At 40.2% G+C, this 23124-nt stretch overlaps 1 protein-coding gene across 1 annotated transcript in view; it reads right to left on the reverse strand.

The window, feature by feature from the left end:
- Positions 1-1201: 1201 nt before the first annotated feature.
- The window catches only part of IRS1 (insulin receptor substrate 1), a 49015-nt gene continuing 27092 nt past the window's right edge, over positions 1202-23124 (reverse strand). The window contains exon 2 of the mRNA XM_071437525.1: positions 1202-2269. The gene's annotated coding sequence lies outside the window, so the exon portion shown is untranslated. The remainder of the gene's footprint in view (positions 2270-23124) is intronic.

Below are 23124 nucleotides of genomic sequence, written 5' to 3' on the forward strand. Positions count from 1 at the left end.
GTTCTTTGGAAAAATTCACATCACTGCTTATGAAGGCTAAAAGGTGAGCTACTCCAGATCCACTTGCCCCTTTCCACATAAGAAAGTAGCAAAGCCTCTTGTCTGCTACTGTTTGGTATCAGAACCTTTGGGAGGAGACTGCTTTGTCAGCAAAGGCCAGGATTTCCAAGGCAGCACTTGGGCAGGCACAGATCCCTCTCAGGCTGCAGCCTCCCCACACAGCAGCACCCTCACTCTGCCAGCATCACCACTGCTGCAGTTGTTCCCAATCTGGAATGATTTAAGCATTCTTAAACTTCAAGTCCTTTCTTAAGTGAATATTCTGACTTGACAGGGTCAGAGTGGTTTTATATGTGCAGTAATACCAGCAGAGCAAAGGGACTTGTAAGCCTCCAGCAAAAGGAGAGGCGAAGAGCAGCTGTGCAATGGCCCCTTCATCTATACTGCAGTCAGAAGTGGACACTGCACTAACCACAGCCTAATCCCAGACATCATAAACATCTCAAGGGGAAGAAATTCCTTCTTTGAGGGCTGACAGCCTTCCTGCAGGTAGAGCTGCTGCTGTGCCTGCCTGCTTTTTCCTGATAACAAAAATTCTTTTGAATGTGCACTAGCCCATGGAGTTGCTTCATGGAAGCACGAGGGACCAATGGGGACCTGACATGGCGTCAAATTCAATTATCACTTCAACAACATTTTACTTGAAAATCCATGATCTCAGTATTTTTCCAGTCCCCAAAAGAATTAAGACTCTGCACGTGCTATGCACAGAAGAATTTTCATCTGCATAGAATCAGTGTAAAGCAGAGGAGAGTCACAGAAGAATTTTTCCTTATCGTGCCTCTTGCACTGATTTCCAGACAATCATCTGAGTTGTGCTTTTTAAATTTTATGCTGAAGTCTTGCTATGGCTTCCAAGTGATTTTACATTCTGTGAACCCTTCCCCTGAATTCAGTGGAAGGAGAGCTGTGTCCTGAAAAGTCTCCAGAAAACTGAAACAAGGGCCGTAGTGAAGGAATGCAAGGAAGCATGCTCCCTACTCCACCTAATTACACTTCAATTCATTCTTAGGCTACAGTGGTCCACAGCCATTCTGAGTGACAAACCATGGCAACATCATAGAAACCTGGTAGGACAATTTCATATATTTGAGACAGCTTACCAAGAAAATAAAAAAGACCCAAAACCCACTACAGCAGATAAAACAGTATCTAGTTTATTACATATAGAAAGAGATTTCCAGAATTTACAAACACCCACATTTTCATTCCAGGGAAAGAGTCAATTTAAAAAGTTCACCCTTTTTTGTTTCCATTTTGCTTTGTGGTTTCCTGTTGGTTGTTTTTTTGTTTGTTTCTTTGTTTTTCTTCTTTACAATATATACAATGGAAGACTTTGATTTCTTTTTTCTGATTTTTTGTCAGTTACTGTGCAATTGATGAATTAAAGTTGACACTTGTAAATACCCATGTACAGTAATGTTTGTCTTCATTGCAGTTAATACAGACTATTATTTTACAAGGAGTACAAAATTATTTTTTCTTTTGGAAAGAATTCAGCTCAACATCAGGGTTATCTTACAACTGATAGTATCAGTAAATATGACTGTACAATCAAGGCCCAGGGACCAATGACTCGTATTATATTATTTTCTGAATTACAATCTTAAAACAAGAATAGTACCCTACTCTATTCTTAGAAGCCTTGTTTTAAGCAGGTTCCCCACTCTGTTTACAACAGAATATAGTATACCTCAGTTCCACATCAAAAAAGATGTGCTGTAGGAAAAGTTACATTTTAATTAAAAAAGTACATGTATAAATCAAAACCTATGTTAAATATTTAATACTCTTCAACCAACATTATGTCTTGTATGTAATAATTTACAATGATGATTTGTCATACAGGTTTTCAGCAGCAAATGAAGTTGTGTAAATGTGCTAGTAAAATACCCATTCTCACCATGATGTAGTGGTGGGCACATCAGTTCATGTGGCCAGCTAAGTCCTTATGGTAGAGGATGAAGTAAGAGAGACTTGTTGTCCAGGTGTCACAGTGCTTCTGCTTGGCACAACACAGGATGTGCAGCTCAGTCAACAACTCCTGAGGTTTGTGTAAAGTAAACAAACTGAACTGGATGCATCGTACCCATTTACAGAGGAAGAGGAGGAGGAGGTGAGGTCCTAGTTGTGATAGCATGAAACATTTCTAGTCTTGATACCCATGAGTTTAAAAGAAGGATTTGTTGAGGTTGTGTAGGTCATCATTCTGAAATTGAAAGAGAAAGAAAATTAGCATCATGAGCACTTTAAAACTTTCCTGCAATTATTTTCCTGCCCCTCCTTTGTTTTTCTTCTCTTTAAAAGAGTTATCATTCAAACTGAAAGTGTTAGCACCTTGAAAAATTATGGCATACACACATTGAACTGTACTCAAGCATGTGAATCCCCCAAAGCATTTAAAACAGATGTTGGCAATAAAATTCAAAGCAGTCAGAAACACATTTAAAACTTGCAAGAGATTCACCTAAGCAGAAACAATTTAAGTGTCCATACTGATTAACTCTGACAAGCTCCTGTAACAAGAGAAAGGAAAGCTCCAAACACCAGCCTGCTGTTGGCATTTTTACCAGCTACAAGAAAGATTCACTGCATGTCAGGCCCTACAAGAGGCCTTCCTGGCCACCTGCAAACACCAGGCTGGCCTGGGAAGGATGACCAAGGACTGGAGCATTCAGGGTGCAGCATTACCACTCCCTATTTGATATACAAGTCCAAAAAAAAAATTGTACATAGAAAATCCTGGTAAAGCCCATAAATTTATCAACATTCTGCTTCCCTCTGAGAGAGGGCTGGGTGAATAACAAGGTCCTGCCCCAGGATAATAATGCACAGCACAGGTTTAGAGGGGAATGAATGCCAGAAGCTGCCTCTGACCCTGTCCCCCTGTTCTCCTCATCTGCTGCAGCCCCCCTGAGCCAGTGCACAGCGCACCAGTCTGGGTCAGCAAGTCCTCTGGACTCTGCCTTTCTGCTGGTTCTCCACAGGCAGGCTGTCAGCCCCAGCCCCGAGGAGGAGCAAGGCAGTGCCCAGCAGGATGCACTCAGGGCTGGATGGCCTCGTGTCCTGCTGGCAGCTGCTCCAGCCCCCGTGGGGAGCACGGTCCCTGCTGGGGGACACAGAGCTGAGGTCACACGCTGGGCCACCAGGGCTGCCTCCCACTGCTCCTGAGGCCCTGTGGCACTGGCAGGCCACACACACAGCCCTGGTGTCCCCCAGTGCCCAGCACCCCTGGGCCTCTCACACCACAGTCCCTCCCGGTTCCTCCCTGCACACCACTGACGTGCAGCCAGACCCACTGGGGACCGAAACACGCAGCACTGAAATGAATACAACTTGTCTTTTAACTGGGGTTAGAGGACCACCAGCATTTACATTTCAATAGTTTTGCTAAAATCTGCTGAAGCAAGGCTCATATTTTACATAAAAGTGTGTCTATTTCTTTGTTCAATATTAACTGTGCTCCTGAAGAGACAGGTAAACAGTGCATTTTCCTCAGTACAAATAAAGGCTTCCCATAGATACGTTGAACTGAAAAAACTGAAAAGACCTCCTGTCCCATATTCTTTAATTGCACAAGAAACAAAATTTACTTTGTGTGGTCCTTCAAGTGAAAGGAAAGCCTATCCCTGCAAATGATGTGTGGTATGCTGTGAAAACTCCCTGGAGAATTATCTCACAGATCTCTTATTTACTTTCAACTTTCCTCTGCACTCACATTGCGATCTACTGGAATGTTCCTACCCAAATGTCTATACACAGCTTCACATAGCTGTCAGCTTTCAACTACATTTGACCTAAAATTAGCCAGTAATGCCATACTTTATTAATAAAGACAAGCACAAAAGAGAAATGGCTTGTTTAAATGGAGGAGCAAAATGTGCGTGATATGTGTGTGCTGCATATCCAAGGTGCATGTTCCACACCCAGCTTCCATCCAGCAGGGCCAGAGGAACTGCTGGGTGCCCCCAGCAAGGACCAAAGGTCCAACCTGCCCTGTACCAACAGGGCAAGTGGAAGGACAGCAAGAAACAGCTTTTCTACATGGCCAGATTTGATTCTGCTAAGAGATTTTCAGAGCATAAATAATACATGATTTGCAGCATCAGGGCCAAGTTCTACGCCTCTTCACCAGTATTCATCTAAACTCAAATACATCATGTATTGAACAAAACAGCCTGTCCCATCCAATTCCTCACCAATTCTATCAATACAGCCAAGAAGTCATCGCAACCACTACTGGAGGGCATTTATTCCTGGATTCTGAAGTCAGAAGAGCAGAGGAAGAACAAGGGTAACAAGTCTATTGGAAAAACAAAACACTTCCTAGAATAATTCACTATGAAAAGAAAACTGAAGAAACCCACAGTTATAAACACTTGTACATTATCGTCCTGCACATGTGTAAAAAGAGTGAAAAATCACAGGAGCCTGAAATATCCAAGAGTTGGAGACAGGATGAAGAGCCAGAATCATGTAGGACATGACCTGGTACAGGCTGAATTTCATACAAACGTCAGCTGCAGGCATGACAGGACACAGGGGCATGGAGCAGTTTCAAGTTTGTACTTACACCTCCAGATCTTCAGCAGCACAACATGGAAATCTGTCTGTCACCCTCCCCTAAAGATGTATTGGTAGTTTTTGTTTTCTTTTAGTTTTGGGAAGGGAAAAAAAAAATCAGCTAGGATCTTTGCTAATGACCATCTGAAACTATTGATTACAATTACTGGCTTTCATACCCAACTCCTCTGACCAATCTCTGTCAACAAACCACAAATTGAGTAACCGAGAATGACAACCCACACTACTGCTACAGTCCAGTGGTGCTTGTTCTGTCTGAATGCACAAAGATGTGTAGGAAACAGACAATCTGAGAGCAAAGCTGCTCCTCTGAGGTCACTGGAAATACACATCCTATAAACCTTGGATCCATTATTTGTGCCTTATGCACAGCCAAAAGCACTATCCTCACTTTTAGCATACAAATGTTCTTTGCTGCACTTCTAAAGAGTATTTCCTGAAATTTTGACAAAACAATCTGAATCTCCTCTCTCCTCAGTGAGCTATTGCAGTGTGCTTTAAGGTGAAAGAACCTTATTTGGAAATGAAGTAACGGGCTGGATACCTCCAGCCATCAGCATTTCCTTAACAACACACAAAACAGTGCAGAAGACAAGTGTTTTAATAGAGAGTGTGAGGACAGCAGCGAGCTGAGGTAAGGATCATTAAAACTACTGACATCACTGCTGGCAACCAGAGAAAAGGGAAAACCTGTGTTTAATCTATTTCCTATTCACCACAAGTTTCAGCTGGAGTCCCCAGTAATGCAGTTTGTGGTTGACTTTATGGAAAAAGTTAGTGATGCAAGAAAAATGTACTGAAACAAACAAGCATCTTTAAAAGTTCCTAGAAGGTACCTTTGACAAGTAGTCTCTGCTCAACATCTGTTACAACACACATGCAGATAACACTGAGGCACGTTCCAGCTGGCAAAGCTTCCTTCTCAAATCTCTAAGTCCAGGATGGATACAGCACAGCTAGCTGCAGTTCCTATTACAGCTGAAATCCCATTCTTAAATCCAGTAACTAAAAATAAGGTGATATTTCATTTTATTTCCATTATTGGGAAGCTGGAGAAGAAGAGTACTTAAATCTTGAACTAAGAGCAGAGTGTCTAGACAGCTTAATATATCTTTTCTGAAGTTAAACAGAATTTTCATACATAACATAGATGTTGCTAAACTACACTTAAAATGTAATCCTTACTCCTTCCTTACACTCTATTCTCTTTGAAAGTAACCAAGGAGGAAAAAATAAAACAAAGCAAATATAAGTGAAAACTCAAGCAATGTTCCAGCAAAAGGCTTTCCAGTAGCCAATTTAAACTTCCATTTGCTATTAAGAGCCAATAATGTGTCTTGCCCCTAAAACACTAATAGAAATGCCCTTCCAAAGAGTCATTTAATTTCAAAACAATCCAATAACATGAAGTTGCTGTTGAAGTTCCACCATCATGTCAGCAAATAAATGCAACTACTTTGTCACTGATTAACACAGCAGGGCAAAACAGAGCTCCCGAACATCAGACCTGCTCAGCAACTGTGACCCCTTCCCAGGGTCAGCTGGCATCTGTTTAGGAAACAACTCCACAGGTGACAGAGCCAGGTCAATGAAAGGTCTTCAGTTCTTGACTGAAGAAAATGTAGATTATTTTCTCAATCCACCAAATGAGGATATTTTGCAGCTCTGCCATTAACCTTGTTAATCCAAACACATTTTCCAGAACTGTACCTATCACATCAACACCTCATTTGAAACCATGAGCAAGGACTAGTTGAAGACTCCCTGACACAGTTACGAGTTATAAACAAAAGGTTTTAGAAGTGCATTTGTTGTTTACTTTAGGATCATACAGATCACCTTATTCTGTGTGCGGCGGCTTCCCACATAATGAACAAATCTAGCTCATAAAAAATAAAAAGCACATGAACAAAAGCTCGGAACAAAAGGAGAGCCATTGAGAACATCCCCGGGAGGACTCACGCAGGATTCCAGCAGCCGAGCTCTCCGCGCAGCCTGCCGCACCCTTTGCCTGGACAGCTGTAACGGGGGTGTCCTTAGAGATCCCATACGAAGTAAACACCTTAAGAAGTCTTGAAGAACTCTTACACAACTCGTCTTGGTGACATCTGCATGACTATCACTAATTATAAGCACACGGTGCGCACCTACCCCGCACAAACCGAACGCAGCCCCGTTGCCGCGCTCCCCACACGATGAGCGCATCAGTGCCTGTTTACATTTTCCCCGGCATTACAAACGTGCACACAGGCACGGGAAGCATCTCCGTCGGATAAATTAAAAACACCGACCAAAATTTCAGCTAGTTCAAGTAACTCCTTTTCAAAGAGATGCAAATAAGCTGCAGCGCTTCCCCACTCCCAGCGACGCCGAAAGAGCCAAGGAATGCAGGCAGGAACAATGGCTGCTCCAGTGCGTTAATTGCAGCCCGGGTCTAACAAAAGCAATTCCAAACAGAACCAAACAAAGTCATTACAACATTGCTATTTAACTTGTCAGGCTGTAATCTACATTTAATAGATAAGCTTTTCTTCCTTGTACCCCAAAATGCCTATTTCAGCTTTCCTGTGAACGTCTTAAATGGGGAATTACTGAAGATTGGGTTTCACCAAGTCCTTTCCTATAAAGCAGAATAACTGAATTTGGTGTTTCCACCCGGTTTTATCTTTTATAGAGGTCATTCACTGCTGGAGGAAGAAACCTAAAGACCACTTACAGATAATAAAGTCTTTCTGCTATTGGTTGAGACAAAGTTCATGTACAGCCCTAGAAAAAAAACAAAGCCATCCTCACTACAGCAGACAATTTTCTTCTATTCCCCAGAAAGAGAAGGTGGGAAAAAACAACAACTATGAGACTTTAAAAATAAGATGATGAGCCAGAACCAGGTTTTTACATTTCTGAACCCATTTCCTGGGATGTAAGTGCAGTGGGAAAGCAAAAGCTAAGCCACACACATTCTTTGGATGAGCTTCTGCCCGGCATAGAATTCGTATGTTTGATTTCAGCTTTACAGCATGTCAACCTGATTTAAACTCATTCAAGAGAAAACTCAACCCATCACTGAGGTCAGCATAAAAGGCTGCAGCCACAGACACAAAGCCAAGGCTGCCTGCCCTGAGCACCTGCCACGGGAGAGAGGGAAGCTGCTGCAGGTCACATTTGCCTGGTTCCACCAAAAAGAGGACACCAGCCAGCTCTCTGCACTGGCATAAAACATACTGGAAAAAGGAAATCACAAAGTTTCTATATAGAAAAAATACTGAAGGGATATCCTGTTCTATTACACAAAATCAGTAGCAGTTAGGGGTTTGAACAAGACTGATGACCCAAATACTGAATTTCTGATTAAATATTTCATCTTTTCAATTTTGAAAAAAGAAGTTTCCAAATTTTTGTGGTTTTGGGAGACTAAAAGAAACAAAATACAATTAAATTTAGAAAGAAAGAGCTTAAATTCAATAGCATGTTTTGTAAAGAAATTCTACAACTTTTCTTGTGTTGGCACAGCTAAGCAAGCCATAAAACAATACAAGTGTCCAGCAGTCGCAAGTAACAAAAATCCAAGATGCAGCCTGTAGGTTTGTGGTTGGTTGGTTTCTATGAAATGAAAAATATGGGCAGAGTCTTTCTCATTAAAAGGTGTAGTGCTATAAATGGGATTCTCATGTTTGTGTCTTCAACTTTGTAAGGAATGAAGGTCTGGATCTTTCCCTTCCTTTACTAATAGTCTGAGTAATCAGCTAAAGGTTGAGTCTGGCTCACAACAGAGAGAAAATCCCTTTGTTTCAGGACTGAAAATAATGATGTTACTATGAAGCCAGGGATCTCATGAGATCAATACTCCCAAGTTCATCCCAAATCTTCTCATAAAGCTCCTCTAATTCACTTGGCAGCGCCGTTTGTGTTTGATATCCTTCAGATAAAGCCACTGCTGGCCCAAGGTCTTCTCTCCTCCCCAGACTGCAATAATGAAAGCAGTATCAAACCCTAAATGTGCTCCACCTCATTAATAGCTTTAGTCCTCACAGGGCAACACTGCTTGTGTCTTTAAGATTCAAAGAGACTTGCAAATTCTACAACTGGGATCATTCCTTATTTTGGAATTCGTACTGTTCAGCTCACGAGTCTGCAGAGTCTAACCCTGAAGAATTTGTGGCATTCCCACCTCTCACGATGACCCAATAATCCACATCCAGTTCAAGAAAGCTCTGGTGAAGTACACTTCGTATGGCTGTATCCTTCAAGAGAAAACACTGCTCAGTTTCTACCTTTATCAAACATATAACCAAATATCAACAATATTCATAAGGGGAACCTAGAAACAACATCATTATGCAATTTATTCTTCAAAGGAGCTTTTTTAGGAACTTTCTTAGGAGTTCAAAATAAATTACTTTAACGGTAGTTTCGAATTCAACAAACTCACCAATGCTGGGAATCATTACAACTGCTCTGACTATAGGGAAGCAGATGACCTGGGTGCCTTTATATGCACTCACACCCTCTCAGCTTGTCAGCAATTTAAATATACACAATTAATTTTGATCAAAATTGAGTGCACTGAAGCTGTGCTCATATTATATCAAGTAAATTACATCAGCAGTAGAGCTTAGCAACACATAACACACAGTGTAGCTACCACATAATCAGAATATATTTCAGCTGCTGAATATTCTTATCTTTCTGTGAATATGTATTTCACATGCCATTCTGGCACTCGGGGCTGGTTCCCCATTCCAGAAGCCAAACCTTACCACTTTCTCTTTTGCTTCTCTGACCCGACTTTAAAATGCTCATTTTCTGACAGATTTACTTTTCTCTGACAACATGTAAAAAACCCTAAATAAATAGTCTAAAGTGCCTTGAAACTGTTTCCGTGATACATGCTAAATTGTGAGAGTTACAGCTAAAAACAAGGAAGGAGTCACAGCATTCAACTTTTCTGGAGCCATTTTCCTCCCAATGGACAAATAAAGGGAAAACACAGAACAAACAGAAGAAAAATGCCATTTAGGAAGGGATACAGAAGCCCCGCGGGGGGATAACCTGGCCAGCTGACCTTCACTTTGAAATTCTGCCAGTGCAAATTAAGCAGCCAGTCTGCAGCACGTCTGGGCAGCAGCGTGGGAAGGAAGTTCTGCAGTGATTTTGGATGAAACACTTCCTCAATTCAAAACAACAGCGCATGAAGTATCCAAAAAGGTTAATAAGGATGTACTGGAAAACACATTGGGAGAAGCATGCCAAGAAAACAAAGCAGGGAAGGGATAAGAACAAATGAAATATCATAAAGTTGACAAAATTGTACCAAGAAGTTCGGAAAGCCAAGGTAGAAGGAAAGAATCCATTATTTTGAACCCGTCTGCTACTCTGTAATACAAAAACTACCATACAGCAGAAACAGCTGGAAACAAATTAGAGGTTATGCTTTAATAAAGGAAAGGAGAAGGCCTTTGGTATAAAGCAAAAAGCAACAGCCAAGCTTGTTATATCTTGAAGCTGGACTAGAAAGCAATAGTTTAACTACAAATTTAGTTTTTCACTGAGGTACCACCATCAGTCTGACATGAAATTCATTGCATTAACTGCTTTGACACATTGTTTTCTGCTTTGTAGACCAAGATAAGAAATCCTAGAAAACTACTGACATACAACATCACTTGTCTCTGTATGAATGCATTTTCATGTTTCCTCCACATACATTCACAATTTATTTCTAGTAATTTGCACTCATTTGACCTGGCCTTTTTACCTTCCCTCTCTGCCATAAATTGCAAAACTTCTCAAAGACTCACATGGCATCTTCCTCTTCCCAGCACTTCAAACCTGGTGTTCAGACTCCTTGGACACTTAAGCTGAGAACTGAAATTCAAAGCATCAGTCATACTCAAAAGCTGCCAATAGTGAAGCGCTGTGGTTGGGGTATACAACCTACAGCCAGTTGGACAAGCACACAGCCACATGCAGAAAGACCTGAAATCTAATTCTGCCCTTGGTTTGATTTGCTCTGTAGTTTTACTCAGTTACTTTGTCTTAGTCTCAAGGAAAAGATAAAACCCCATCTATTTTCTACATGAAATTTTATAGTGAGGAGGAGGAGGAAGTTGTGAAGTCTAAAACATGCACAGTCACTATAATATCTAGGGCATAATTTTTCTGCCCTAATCCTCCTGTGTCTCAGTGCCTCGCCTGTGAGCTGAGAACTGCTACCTGCCAGCAGAGTTCAGACTGTGCCAGGGGCACACAGCAGGGTGGTAATGTCTTGACAGTGCCCACATGAAGACAGATGCAGGGCAGCATCTGGACAAGGTGCTATAAATAAACCATTGGGCAGCCACACATTGCTGAGAATAAAAAGAACCGAAAAATGCCTCGTTCCTGGATCACTCCTACAAACTGAAGAATACATTTTATGTGGGAAATGTATGTTTTGTGCTCCATGGTCTGAACTACAACAACCCATATGCACGAGGGTGGGAGGCAAAATTATCAATGGTTATAAAAATAAATAGCATTTGAGTGTGACTACATACAGCCAAGCATTATTCCACATTAAAACAGATTTATAAAATTAAGAAAACTCTACATGGAATAGAATATTTAGCTGGAGAAAAAAACCAAACAAGACAACAAAATTCCAACATCAGAAGATAAGCCTTCACTGGTAAAGCAAGAGCTGTACCCTTCTCCTCCTACTGAATTAACAATCAAAGCACCCTGGACTGCTATGGGATTAACCTCAATAACAACACTGAGCACTTTATTAAGCTCTGAGATAGTCCATGCTAAACTCTTCATGGCACCATTTAAACACTGAAAAACTTGTTTGTATATAGGTTAGGTTTTCAAAACAACTGTCAGCTAATTTATTTCCAGAAACCATAGGAACAAGAAAATAGTAAATACAGGGCACAAGGGAAATAGCTTCATTGTTTTGAATGAGATTGTATCTCAAGTTTGAAGAGCAGAGGAGGCAGCACCTGGCAGGCACTTGGGGAGGGGGGAGCCCTATTTGGATACAGCTGTGAATTAAATCCAAATTATAAAGACCAATTAGACAAATCAAGTATTTTACTGCTGTTTCTTTTGAGTTTCATTCAGCAAAATCTTAAAAGCCTGAATGACTGCCAATATTATATTCTAAAGTTACTAAGAGCCTAAATGGACTAACCTTCACTTGTTCAGTTGCCATGATTTGAAATGGGAAACTAATCAACAGTCACATTAGCTATTTAATTGCAACACCAATCTAGCATCGTGAAACTCTGTAATTACACAAGCAAAAGTCAAACTAGGTGAAAGTTTTTCTCATCTCAGAATTTTCAGTCAGATATTTTAAACTTTTTTAAAAAAAATGCCACATTAAATTCTTTCCATATAATGAAAGTTGTTCACAAGAGTATCACTAAGAATCTCACTAGATGATAACAGACACTGTATTATTGTCACACATAAATCTTCCATGAGTTGTCAAATCCAGCATTAAGGATAACCCTTTAGAAGCTATTAGTATAAGTGAATTGAAAATTAAAAGCATGTAGCAGCACAGATTAAAGGCTTAGCATACACACTAAAGGATCTGCACACAATATCACATATTATTAAGATGTCTTGGTTAATCAGTGATGGAAAACATCCTCTAGACATTAACCTTGACAAAATATATGAAATTCCAGCCTTATCATGCTGTGTCACTGCCCTTTATAATCTCATAAAATGGAAAGCTCTATGTTCTCATAAGCTACCACACAAACTTGTACCACTGGCCACCCAGTCCTCTCAGCCAAGAGAAGAATCTGTACCTAACTTGGCCTGCTGATAGTCTCAGTGATTACAAAAGTACCTGGTGATACATTTGAAACTCTCCCCAAAATGAAGAGGAAAGCAGGGTTGTCAGTGCCCATGCTCAAGCCCTGCATCCATTCCCTCATAGGCCCAGCTCAGTCAGATACTCCAGAGAAGCTGCAGAGGAGAAGGGGCCAGTTAATAAATGAGAAAAATCTATAGGAAACACAGCTTCATTAGCTCCACTGCTCACAGATCAGCTGTTTGTACAAGCAGTTTTGCTTGGAGCAGTGTTTTGGCAGTATTATTACTGTTATGTTATGCAAAGAATGTATTAAATTCTTAAATATTACATGAGATTTAATGGATTGTGTATTGCATGTGGGAGGTCAAACAAGGAGGGTAATGTTCCACTCAGCCTTATAGATGTAACTTAAAAAACAGAAGCTTGCATTATACTTCAAGGAGCAAGTACAGATCAAAGATATGCCTGAGATGCAAGAAGGCAGCCTGATACATAGAAGGAAATTATAAAATAAAAACTTTAAATATCATTTAAAAAATAATCAGTGGTTGTGACAAGCAGTGCAGTTTTCAAGAAGTTTTACAGCTCAGTACCTTTTAAAACAATTTCTGCTTTCAGAAGCTATCTATAAATTCTTCCTGAGCTTCCCCTTTATCCAACAGAATATTGCATTGATTTTTTTAAGTTTTGTATCAATTTGGACACTCCCTGTACCTCCAGTGCTCCGAATGGCCAAGCAATAGTCAAGAGGACATATGAAGAGCAGCAGAGTATCCCAATTTCTACTTTCAATCTGTATCTTCATGCCAGACCCAAAAATATCCTAATTTAAAGTCCAGTTCTCTTAAATGAAGGTTTTAATTAAGATAAAGCTAGTGTTTTTGTTATAAAACTTCAATTTTCATGGTCTTTTGGGGTAAAAAAAGTACACAGCACAGCAACTAAAGAGATCTCAGTCAATGTTACTTTGTACATCTGTTTTCCAGCAACTGCAGATTGTGCATATTATTAAAGCTTTTCTGAAGGTATGCTTCATCATTTCAAATCACTTAAGGAACAAAAGAAAACTCTGCAAATATGTTATCATACAATAATATGTATTTAGCAGTTTAGAATTTATCAGAAGGTATATTGCCTATCACATTGTTCTGTAACATGCATTTTGTACTTATCACATATACAAAAGTTAAGAGTGTAACACCACTGCCTATAAGTGTGTGTATATACCAAAAGGACCTAAAATAGGCTACAGTAGCATGAAAAAAAATTGTTCAATGGCATTACTGGACAAAAAAGCTCTCCAAAACCAGGACAGTTCCCTGCCTCAAAAACAAACACCCCCCCCCCAAACCTCCATATTGTCAGACAAAATTTATGATTCTCAGTTCAAATTCTGAGGAGTGTCAAAAATAAGAGTTATCATAGAAGGAGAAAGGGAAAACTAGCTACAGTTATTTTCTACAGATAAATACACCCTATATTGGTAATTACTGTTATTCTATTATATGTTCTGCAGTCTCAATAATTAAATATTCGTCTCTCTCCACTTACCAACTATGCATAAGGTTTAATGCAATGTTTAATTTGAATTAAGAATCACGACAACTAGAAGTCAGGAGTGTCTGTAGCATCTGTAGGCATTTTGTTCTACAGAAACAATATGATGAAATACAAACACAGGCACTTTTTCTTTCAGTCAAAGTCCTGGTTTTGCAGCAAGGAAAAACTGCCTCTCAAACTTTAATTTTTGTCTGTGATTCTCTCCCAGCTTGCAGTCCTGGCTGCTAAGAGACAAGTGCCATCAAGGTCTGTGGAAGCTCACACAGTGGGAGCCACAGCTTTTTCAAATAATACCTGAAGGTGTAGCAGGTTCTACTGTAAATGCAACTTGGCATTTCTCAGTTACTCTGAGTATTGACATAACACAGTGTGGCTTTCAGGCAAATACACCCCCTGAAATGGAGCAATTGCTTCCTTCCAAACTTCAAGGTCACTTCAAAATCTGCAAAACACCAGCACTGTCTGAAGCTCTGCTTGGAAGGGATGAAAAAGGAATGGTGTTCTCATCTCACTGAAGATGGTTAAATTCTTTCAGCTAAAGCTTTCCAGTGAATTTCAACTGGAGGGAGACTAGTAACAAGCATGGGAAATTTCTGCCTTAAGCACTGAAAGTTGTCAAAAATAGGAGCAAATTAGATGTTCTGCTATTTTACCATGCAAAATATAGACAATACAGACATTCATATGACTTTTTAAGTGAAAAATCTTATTGTAATATACATTTTCAAAAGAATAAGAAACATAGCTAAAATACCCAGAACTTCCTTATAGGGCAAATGAAACAATTATTTTAAATTAACTCGGAATCACAGATCTTTAATAAAAAGACCCATGAACCTCTCATCTTTTTCTACTTTTTTATTTGTCAGGTTTCTTCTTCTGGGCTTAGGCATGTATCTACACATGCTTCCATACTCTTTATTTTCTCTTCCGTGCTCAGATGACTCCTTCACTGCTGCTTGAAGTGTACTGTAAGCTTAGGCATTCAAGAGAGGACTAAATAACCAGATTTTTCTATATTGTTCTTTCAGTCAGAACAATCTTACATCAACAAACAGTAATAATACATTCAGATGTGTAAGATTTCAAAGCTGTGGATTTTAAATGTTGAACTGGCCACTACAGTTACGTGATGTATTTGAGATTCAGAAAATAATAACCCAATTCATTCAACAAAGCCATGCTTCATTGAAAATTAATGGAAATGTAAGAAAGGAAAACAAGGCTTTGGAAATATCCCACAGCTGCAATTTAGATGTAGTGATTAAACCAGGGAAGTACACAGACATCCACTGACATTTTGCTTTATAACACTTAAAGAAGACAACTTTCTCTTCCACTTAAGGGTTTACAAATCAGATTCAGTTGCAGGAAAACAATGCTATAATCTTCATTTACAACAAATCCTGAATTTAGTAAGCAGAAGTCATTAGTAGTACCAAACAGATCTGAGCATAAAGAGAGGCAGTATTTGAGCTATGGGAAAGGCAGTGCAGAAAGCAGAGGCTTTTCATTCCCACCCTTGGATACCAGCTGCTTCTTTGGACTTCCAGGACTGTCTCAGTGCAAGCACTACCATAAGCCATGACTGCTTTTCTTTCTTTTATTTAGGAAACCAATATGCAACTATAAACTATGTTTATAAAATTATAAACTATATTCTGTAATATGTAAACAAGTGCCCATTACTTAGAAGCCACAGACGAGCATAATATTAGATTGTAATAGAAAACAGATGCATTTTCCTTTTCCAGTTGTTTACATTGCCAAAGCATCCAGTCTTTAAGATATTCTCCATACAAATCAAAATATGTTGTGCCTTAATGAAGGCCAAAACAACAGTAGCTTTAAAACACTGCATTCCCTGTAATATTTTGCAAACTGAAGCCCAAGTAGGCAGGGTACTTCAAAGGGTGCAGCAACTATAGAGCTTCTGCTGCCAGGTAGCTGGGACAAAAAAAAGGACATTTTACTTTACTGCAGACCACCCCTTCCACCAGCCTTGATACTGCAATCATTTAGATGTGTTTTCATGTGATCTATCCCACTTTTTGCCTCCATTTGCCACAAACTGGTTTTATCTCCCCCTCCCTTCACACACACAGGTACACACAGACTGCTACACACAAAAATATGTGCATACATGCACACAGCACATCCAGGCACACTTAGTTTGTTGATATAGGCAAGCATAAAGCAAAACTTATTTCAGCATTTCCTTCAAATGTCTACAGTATCTGCCATGGTCCAGCTCCAGGTAAAAATTATGTGCAGATTTATCAATTGTTAGAAAACTATGAGCTCAAAACATGACCTAGAAGCCTGCAAAGGTGGTATCACTCTTTGTCCTGAAACTGCCTGCAGGTTCAGCTTTTGAGAGGTAAAACAGGGACACTGGAGTCACACAACTCTGAAGGGACAGCCTTTGGGTGAGCAAGTGTTTCAGTGCTCTGAGCTGGGAGTATTTTAAAGCACCACCTTTTGCCTTCACCTGCAACAAAGCAGTTCAAGTACCTCTGTAACCTGCATTACAGCCATAGCCAAAAGAAGCTAGGCTAGGCAAGGAGCTGAGAGGGGAAACAGCTTACAGCGAGGCTCAGGTGTCTAGTGAGAATATACCTTGACTTTTATTTTCACTGATTTGAACATTTATCAGAAAAAAAGCTTACAAGAGGCTCTGATATTCACAATACAGAAATCAAACTATTAACAAGCAATATTTAGCTTCCTATCATTTTAAACCACCCTCTGCACTTGGTGGTGGTTGTTTCTGGGAAGATCAAATAAAGTATTAGCACCCATATATGCCCATATAAAATACAATACAAATTTATCTTGTGTCTACACACCTAAATATCCCCCAAGGCTTTCAGCCCCTCCATCTTACAGGTTATAAAAACAACATGAAAACAGCTGTCATTTATAAATCAGTATACCACTGGTTCACCAAGAGGGAATTCTTTACTTGCTTTGACTTAGAAAATAATTTTTCTGTTCTTCAGATTAAGTTACAGCAGAGAGGCCTCCCCCAGCCCCTCTTCACCTGTGGATTTGGCCCCTTTTCAGCTCAGGAAAGTAACTGAACTTCTTGCCCCACAACATGCAGCTCCTTCTGCAGCTGATATTTCATTTTGAAACCTATCAGCTGGGTGACAGGCAGGCAAAAGCATAGGAATAGATTGTTTAATTTTGAATTATATTATCATTTATGGAAAATACTATCATTTTGAAAAGCCATTACTAAGCACTTTCTATTCACAGTACAGAGCATCTCTAATAGGCCCTGTGCCTCACAGTTTTTTTCTGCCATTTCATACATACCTTTCTTTTGGCAAAAGCAGATCCTCAGGTTCAAGCCCCAGGCTACAATACCAAGTTGAAGGGGGTGGGTGTGCCTGGCACAGATTCCAGCAGCTGGGAAACAGCCAAACAGACACTCCAAGCCCTGCACAGCAGCTGCAGCACAGCCAATTCCCAAACCTTGCTGCACCTCCTGCACGGTTTGCTATGCACTAACAAGTATTTCCACACTCCAAATGAACAAGCAACATGTAAGGGGGCTAGACAGCTCTTCCAAAGGGAGAATTACATCAATACTAGAAGCCCATAGCACTGGGGTTTCTAATACAGTGTGTCATGATGTAATGTAGGTAGGTTCTTTTAAAAGTGAAAAGATGGTGTTCATTCTGTTTCATGTACAGTGAGATACTCATAGTACCCACATGTAATAAGAACAAGAGTATCATACATGTCTCTAACATGATCATTATGCTGCAGTTTTTCTGGTTACCACAAATATGCAAACATTTGCATGAAGTACAATAAGAGCTCTGAGTTCCACTAAGAAGAAAAAATGTTCTTATCACTATGAAACAAAGCACCAAGTAACATCCACACCAGGTAAGTACCTGATGCCCAAGTATCTTAACTCTCCTGAGGAGCCCTTCTTCCCAGAATCCTTCTACATCCATTAATTGTTCCATGATATACCTGCATGTGCCAAAATCCTTGCATAAGTGTGCTTATAACCTGAATGCAACACTTCAGAGAGAATGCTATAATTACTTCAGATTTCAAAGCATATCTAACAGCCCGCTGGCTCTTCTGCATGCCCCTGCACATCAGATGGGAACCATCATTCTAGATGGATTTATTTTTGTAATTTTGGAACTACTACAACTAACCTTCAAAGAATGCAACTGAACTGCAAATTAATAAAAAACATTTGTTTGGGGGTGAAAAAAAGAAAACTCTGACTTGCATTATACTTTGATTCCACACCATTCACAGAATGTTTTGAAGGAATTCAACTTCACTTTTCTTTCTTTATCACCCAAGGGTTCTAGCAAGGCACTAAGAACAACTATCAGTGTAAAACATCACAGCCATACAGATATATTTTCATTTTACTCAAAAAGTCAAAGGCAAGCAACTATGCCATTACACTGCTGTTTTCTATAATGAGAAGGTACAATATATGGGGAATAGATGACCCCAAGGCAGGCTGTGGCCATAGCACAGGCATGGGTGTGCTCTTCAGCACAGCTGTGTGGGTCTCTCTCCCAGGACAGCCACCACCTCCAGGTTTCACTGCTGCCTGGCTGTGTGGAACTAAAGTTAGAGCCAAACCATCGAGGGTGGGCTGCGGTGTCAAGACAAGTCTGTGACCAAGTGAGAAGATGCAGAAGAAGCAGCTTCATATCATACTCACAGAAATAAGGAAATAAAGGAAGTAAATTGAAGAGTTATGCCAACAAATCTTACTCTGCAAAGCAGATTCTGAGATGACAGAAAGACACATGTTTTTAAGTAACATGAAATGCAGGCATGCTTCCTGAGCAGTCAGCTACCCTTCTATAAGCAGCCTCAAAGCCAATTATAGCAGACAATTTGAGCTAAATATAAAAACCCACAAATCTCACAGTTTGAGATAACATCCAAGAAGGTGTTAAAGTTAACTTTGAAACTATGCAACAAGACTTCAGCCTTCTCATAAGGAACATGGCAACCACATCCGTCAGAGCACCCCGTGATTTGTGGGAACAGAGAGGCTGAAGAGATTATGTGGATACTTTGCATATTTCTCCAAGAGTAACAGATGGAATTTTTCTGCTCACAGAGCTTCAGAGATGAGAACTTGACTGTGCAAAACATCAATGGCCATACTTTAGTTTGTAGCTACAGTAATCTCCACATGTGATCAGGCTACAGTCACTCCTAACTGCAGCAGCTGGATTAGTGAGGCTGTCATGGGAAAACCAGGGTATTTGACATTCTGCAAAAGGAGAAAACAGGGATCCAGCCTGTATGAGGACCTGTAGCCTTCAGAACATCATCTTTTTATTAAAATAATTCCTCCATTTTCACCTCCAATGCACAGATAGGCTGCCATCCCTGCACTAGCCAGAACTCAGGGCCTGGCTTATTTGACAGTTTATCATTTGTTTTCTCCCTTCTTCAGGAGGCTGCTCCTCCAGTTGATACAAGCAAACTGCATCTTTTCTGTTCACAGTAACCAGTGCAGCTGTCCCCTCTTTCCAGCTGATTTGGACCTGAATGTTGTCCACTGCCTCTCCTCCATCTCTAGCTGCCCAGGAACTTTCCCCTCATGCTGTGATATGGTCAGTCACCTCATCATCAGAGAAGAGTATTTCAGACAGCCTTTGTCAACCTCTCAAAGCTAAATAGCCAAGGAAAGCTTCAAATACAGCTGCCAATAGAAATACATATATATTAGGAAGTTGGATTGAATTTCAGCTTCTGCTCTACAAGTGTAGTTGTGGAAAAAACCAACTTCCATAGAAACAGAGAAACTGAACAAAGTTGTGACAGTTTTCTAGGCTGTGCTACAGCTCTCTTCCTTCAGTAGCCATTAGGCTGTGACATTATCACTACTCATTCATCTGCAGAACAGCACTTTGTATGCTTAAGGAGCAAGGCCACTTGAATGGACACGGAGAGCATCAAATTTGCCACTGCTGGTATGCAGCTCACAGCTTTACTCAGCCACAGAGGGAACCTCAGCATCTCGCAGCTCCTCTTATGCTGCATTTGTTAAATGCTCTCTCAGCAGACTCAGACACACTTACCAAAAGAGATGTAGACATTCATCCCTGAGTTCTTGTACACAAAACAGTGCATCAGGTGGCCCCTGCACACTTTCCTGTGCTAGAGGTGGCTCCATGTGTCCCTCAGAATTTGGCTGGATGGCACCAGTACCCTGTCCCTGCATAGACCAAGTTGCAGCAATTTAATATTTCAAGGAGTGGAGGACCACTAATGGATCAGCAATCTAAGGAGCTTTTTACACTGTGAATTTTGCATGAAACAACCAAACAGGTTTGAGGCAGACATCCTTATCTACCACTTCCTTCACTCTTTACAGCTGATGATTTATAGGAAGCAAAAGAAGTCACCATCTTCCTCCCCTATGATTAGAGCACTAAGATTAGGAAGTGGGAACATCAATTTCTACAGTGCCCTAGGATGACTATGATCCTTGTATCCTAAATCATCTGTTCTGTTCATGCTGGATATTAAGTTTTGCACCTTTAAGACTGGTTCCAGGAGCAAAGGGGGAGAGAAGAAGTGCACAGTTTGTTTTCAGAACCTGCACTTGTTCCCCTGTATCCTCACAGACTCTGCTGTCTGCAGCATGGACAGACAGCAGGAGAAAGCTCTCCTTTGCTTTCAGTTAGTTTTTTTAGCTAGCTGAGGCAGAGAAGTTGCCCAGACTGTGGCTTTTATTTTTCTTGGATTTGATTGGTTTTGCTCTGGAGTGAAAACCCAGAAAAACACCAGGAGCTCACACCTGTGGCCCATCGGGGCCTGAGCCGTAGCATTTCCAGCACAGGAGAGACTGATGAGAGACTGATAAAGAGATTGAGCAAGCCAAGCTACATCCCAATGAAAAGGGCTTTCTGAACTTGCCATCCCTTCAGAACAGCAAGAGGTTCCATTGTTTAATATGATTCATTTTTCCATGTCTGTGAGTACCTGACTGACATACAGTCACTCAGGCAGGTACAACCTCCAAAGGGACAAAAAGCAAAGGAGGTTTTCTCCATTTGTTTTCCCTGTTGCACAATGTGACTGCAACCAAACCAACCAAAATCCTAATGCTTCTAAGCTCAGGTCTGCAGGGTCAGTGCTCATCATATAAACAACCACTCTCTCCATATTCTTCTAGTGCTTTTTTTCCACCCACCAAGAATGCCTTTTATATCACCTCGCCAAACTTATTTAATGCAAATTAGGAGATTATTTTGATAACTAACTACAATGTTAACATTTAATCTTTTCAGTGTATTGAGTAGAAACACTAGGCACTCTCAAAACTGAACAAAAAAAGGTACAGAGCTGCTTCAAATAGTAAATATTTAAGACTGTTCACGCAATAGTAAATATTGACACTTTTGATATATTTCATAACATTGAGAAAGCATTCTCATGGTCAAAGAAGAAAAGGGAGGAGGTTTTTGGTTGGTTGGTTATGAGGAAGCTTTACTTTATACACTTCTTTTCAGTATTTATAAAAAAATATACATAAGTCCCCTTCTTTCCATAAACAGAGGCTCCATCTCTGTATTCTACAAAGTATATTGCTGAGATTTACAGTCTCTTTTAAGGAGGACTTCTATAGTTCAGGATTAATTTACACTTTGAGCTATCAAATTTTACTACAATTGTGGAAAGAGAAAGCAGGGACAAGGAAAAAAGGAGGAAGAAAGCAGGACAAGGTCTCAAAGGGCTCATACTCAGTCTTCTTCCAAGACAGCTGTGCCCCAGCAAGAAAAAGCCAGATGTACATATCCACATGAATAATAACTCCTGCTAGATCAGCCTTCATGGTGAGGGATTCTACAGCAGCTTGACATTAGGCTATAATAAAGCTCAACAGTGTCCAGATTAGACATAACCTAGCCCTTTCCATTAATTAAGCTTTCCTCCAGGATAAAAATAATTGTAGAACATTACATTAAAAATGGGGCATTTATTTCCCTGTTGTAAGATACTGATGGTAAAAGTAAAACAAAATGTCACCACCTTTGAAAGGAATGCCCTCACTATTTTTCAGCTTTGCAGTCTCTCCTGTCTTAACATTATGCAAAAACCTCCAAATTCTCTTTATTAACCTCTTTTATGTTAAGTCTACCCCAATTAAATCTAAAAATATGGATAGTAAGCCTAGGCTCACTGTCTTTCCAGTTACCAATGGTTACCACCCTACAAGGCACTGCTATATTGAAGTTAACTTTGTTAAGGAGGATTAAAAAAAATTACTTGAAAATATTGTAACACTCTATCCTACTCTCTAGCAAAAGAATTACTCACATCCTTCAGATTCAATAACTTCTAGCTGTGGGTTTTACTCTTGCTCCTGAGCATTGGTAACTGTCAGACGAGGCAGGGGCTGAATAACTCCCAGTTCTCAGAGCTCACTGGGACATAACCAAATACCAGGGAGTGTGCCCCACTGATGAAGTAATAAAAAAGTGTTTGGAGTCTTGTTGCATAAACAACAGTGTAGCTGCTCACCACTGCAACTGAAAGCTACATCTAAATAAAATCTTATCACTAGTATCTGAGCACTATCCCAAACCTCTTCTTGGAATCTGAGAGGAAAATTATGACTGTGACCTGGATGAATCACATTCCCAGATGGATTTCCCAGTACTTTTTCCTGGCTAGAAAGAAGGAAACTTTTTCCAGCTTATTAAGAAGTAATAGCCATATCATCTTGCAGCACTGATGAATTTAATAATTAGATCCAAGAGACTCCCTTGGAGGTGCAGCTTACTGAACATATAAAAAAAGAAGAGAGGCTTCATGCCTTCCATCTAACCCTGCCATGAACAAGAACATAATTCTAAGTGAAGGACAAAAAGATCCCACTAAGCCTGAGAGCTCAGGCATGTAAGAAACACCCAGCTGGGTCAGACTGATGGTTCATCTAGTCCAGAATTCATCTCCAACAAGGCAGAAAAGGTGCTATTTAGAGAGAACCAATAGCCCATGTCCTGCGGTCCACTCCCCTCTGACCATGAACTCTCCTAACCCTGTTTTGAACCTGCCTACTCAGCCTGTTTTCAAAACATCCTCTGGCT

This window comes from Agelaius tricolor, unplaced genomic scaffold (genome assembly GCF_023055355.1).
Source record: "Agelaius tricolor isolate 1412-34295 unplaced genomic scaffold, bAgeTri1.0.p SCAF_12, whole genome shotgun sequence".
In the NCBI taxonomy this organism is placed as follows: domain Eukaryota; kingdom Metazoa; phylum Chordata; class Aves; order Passeriformes; family Icteridae; genus Agelaius; species Agelaius tricolor.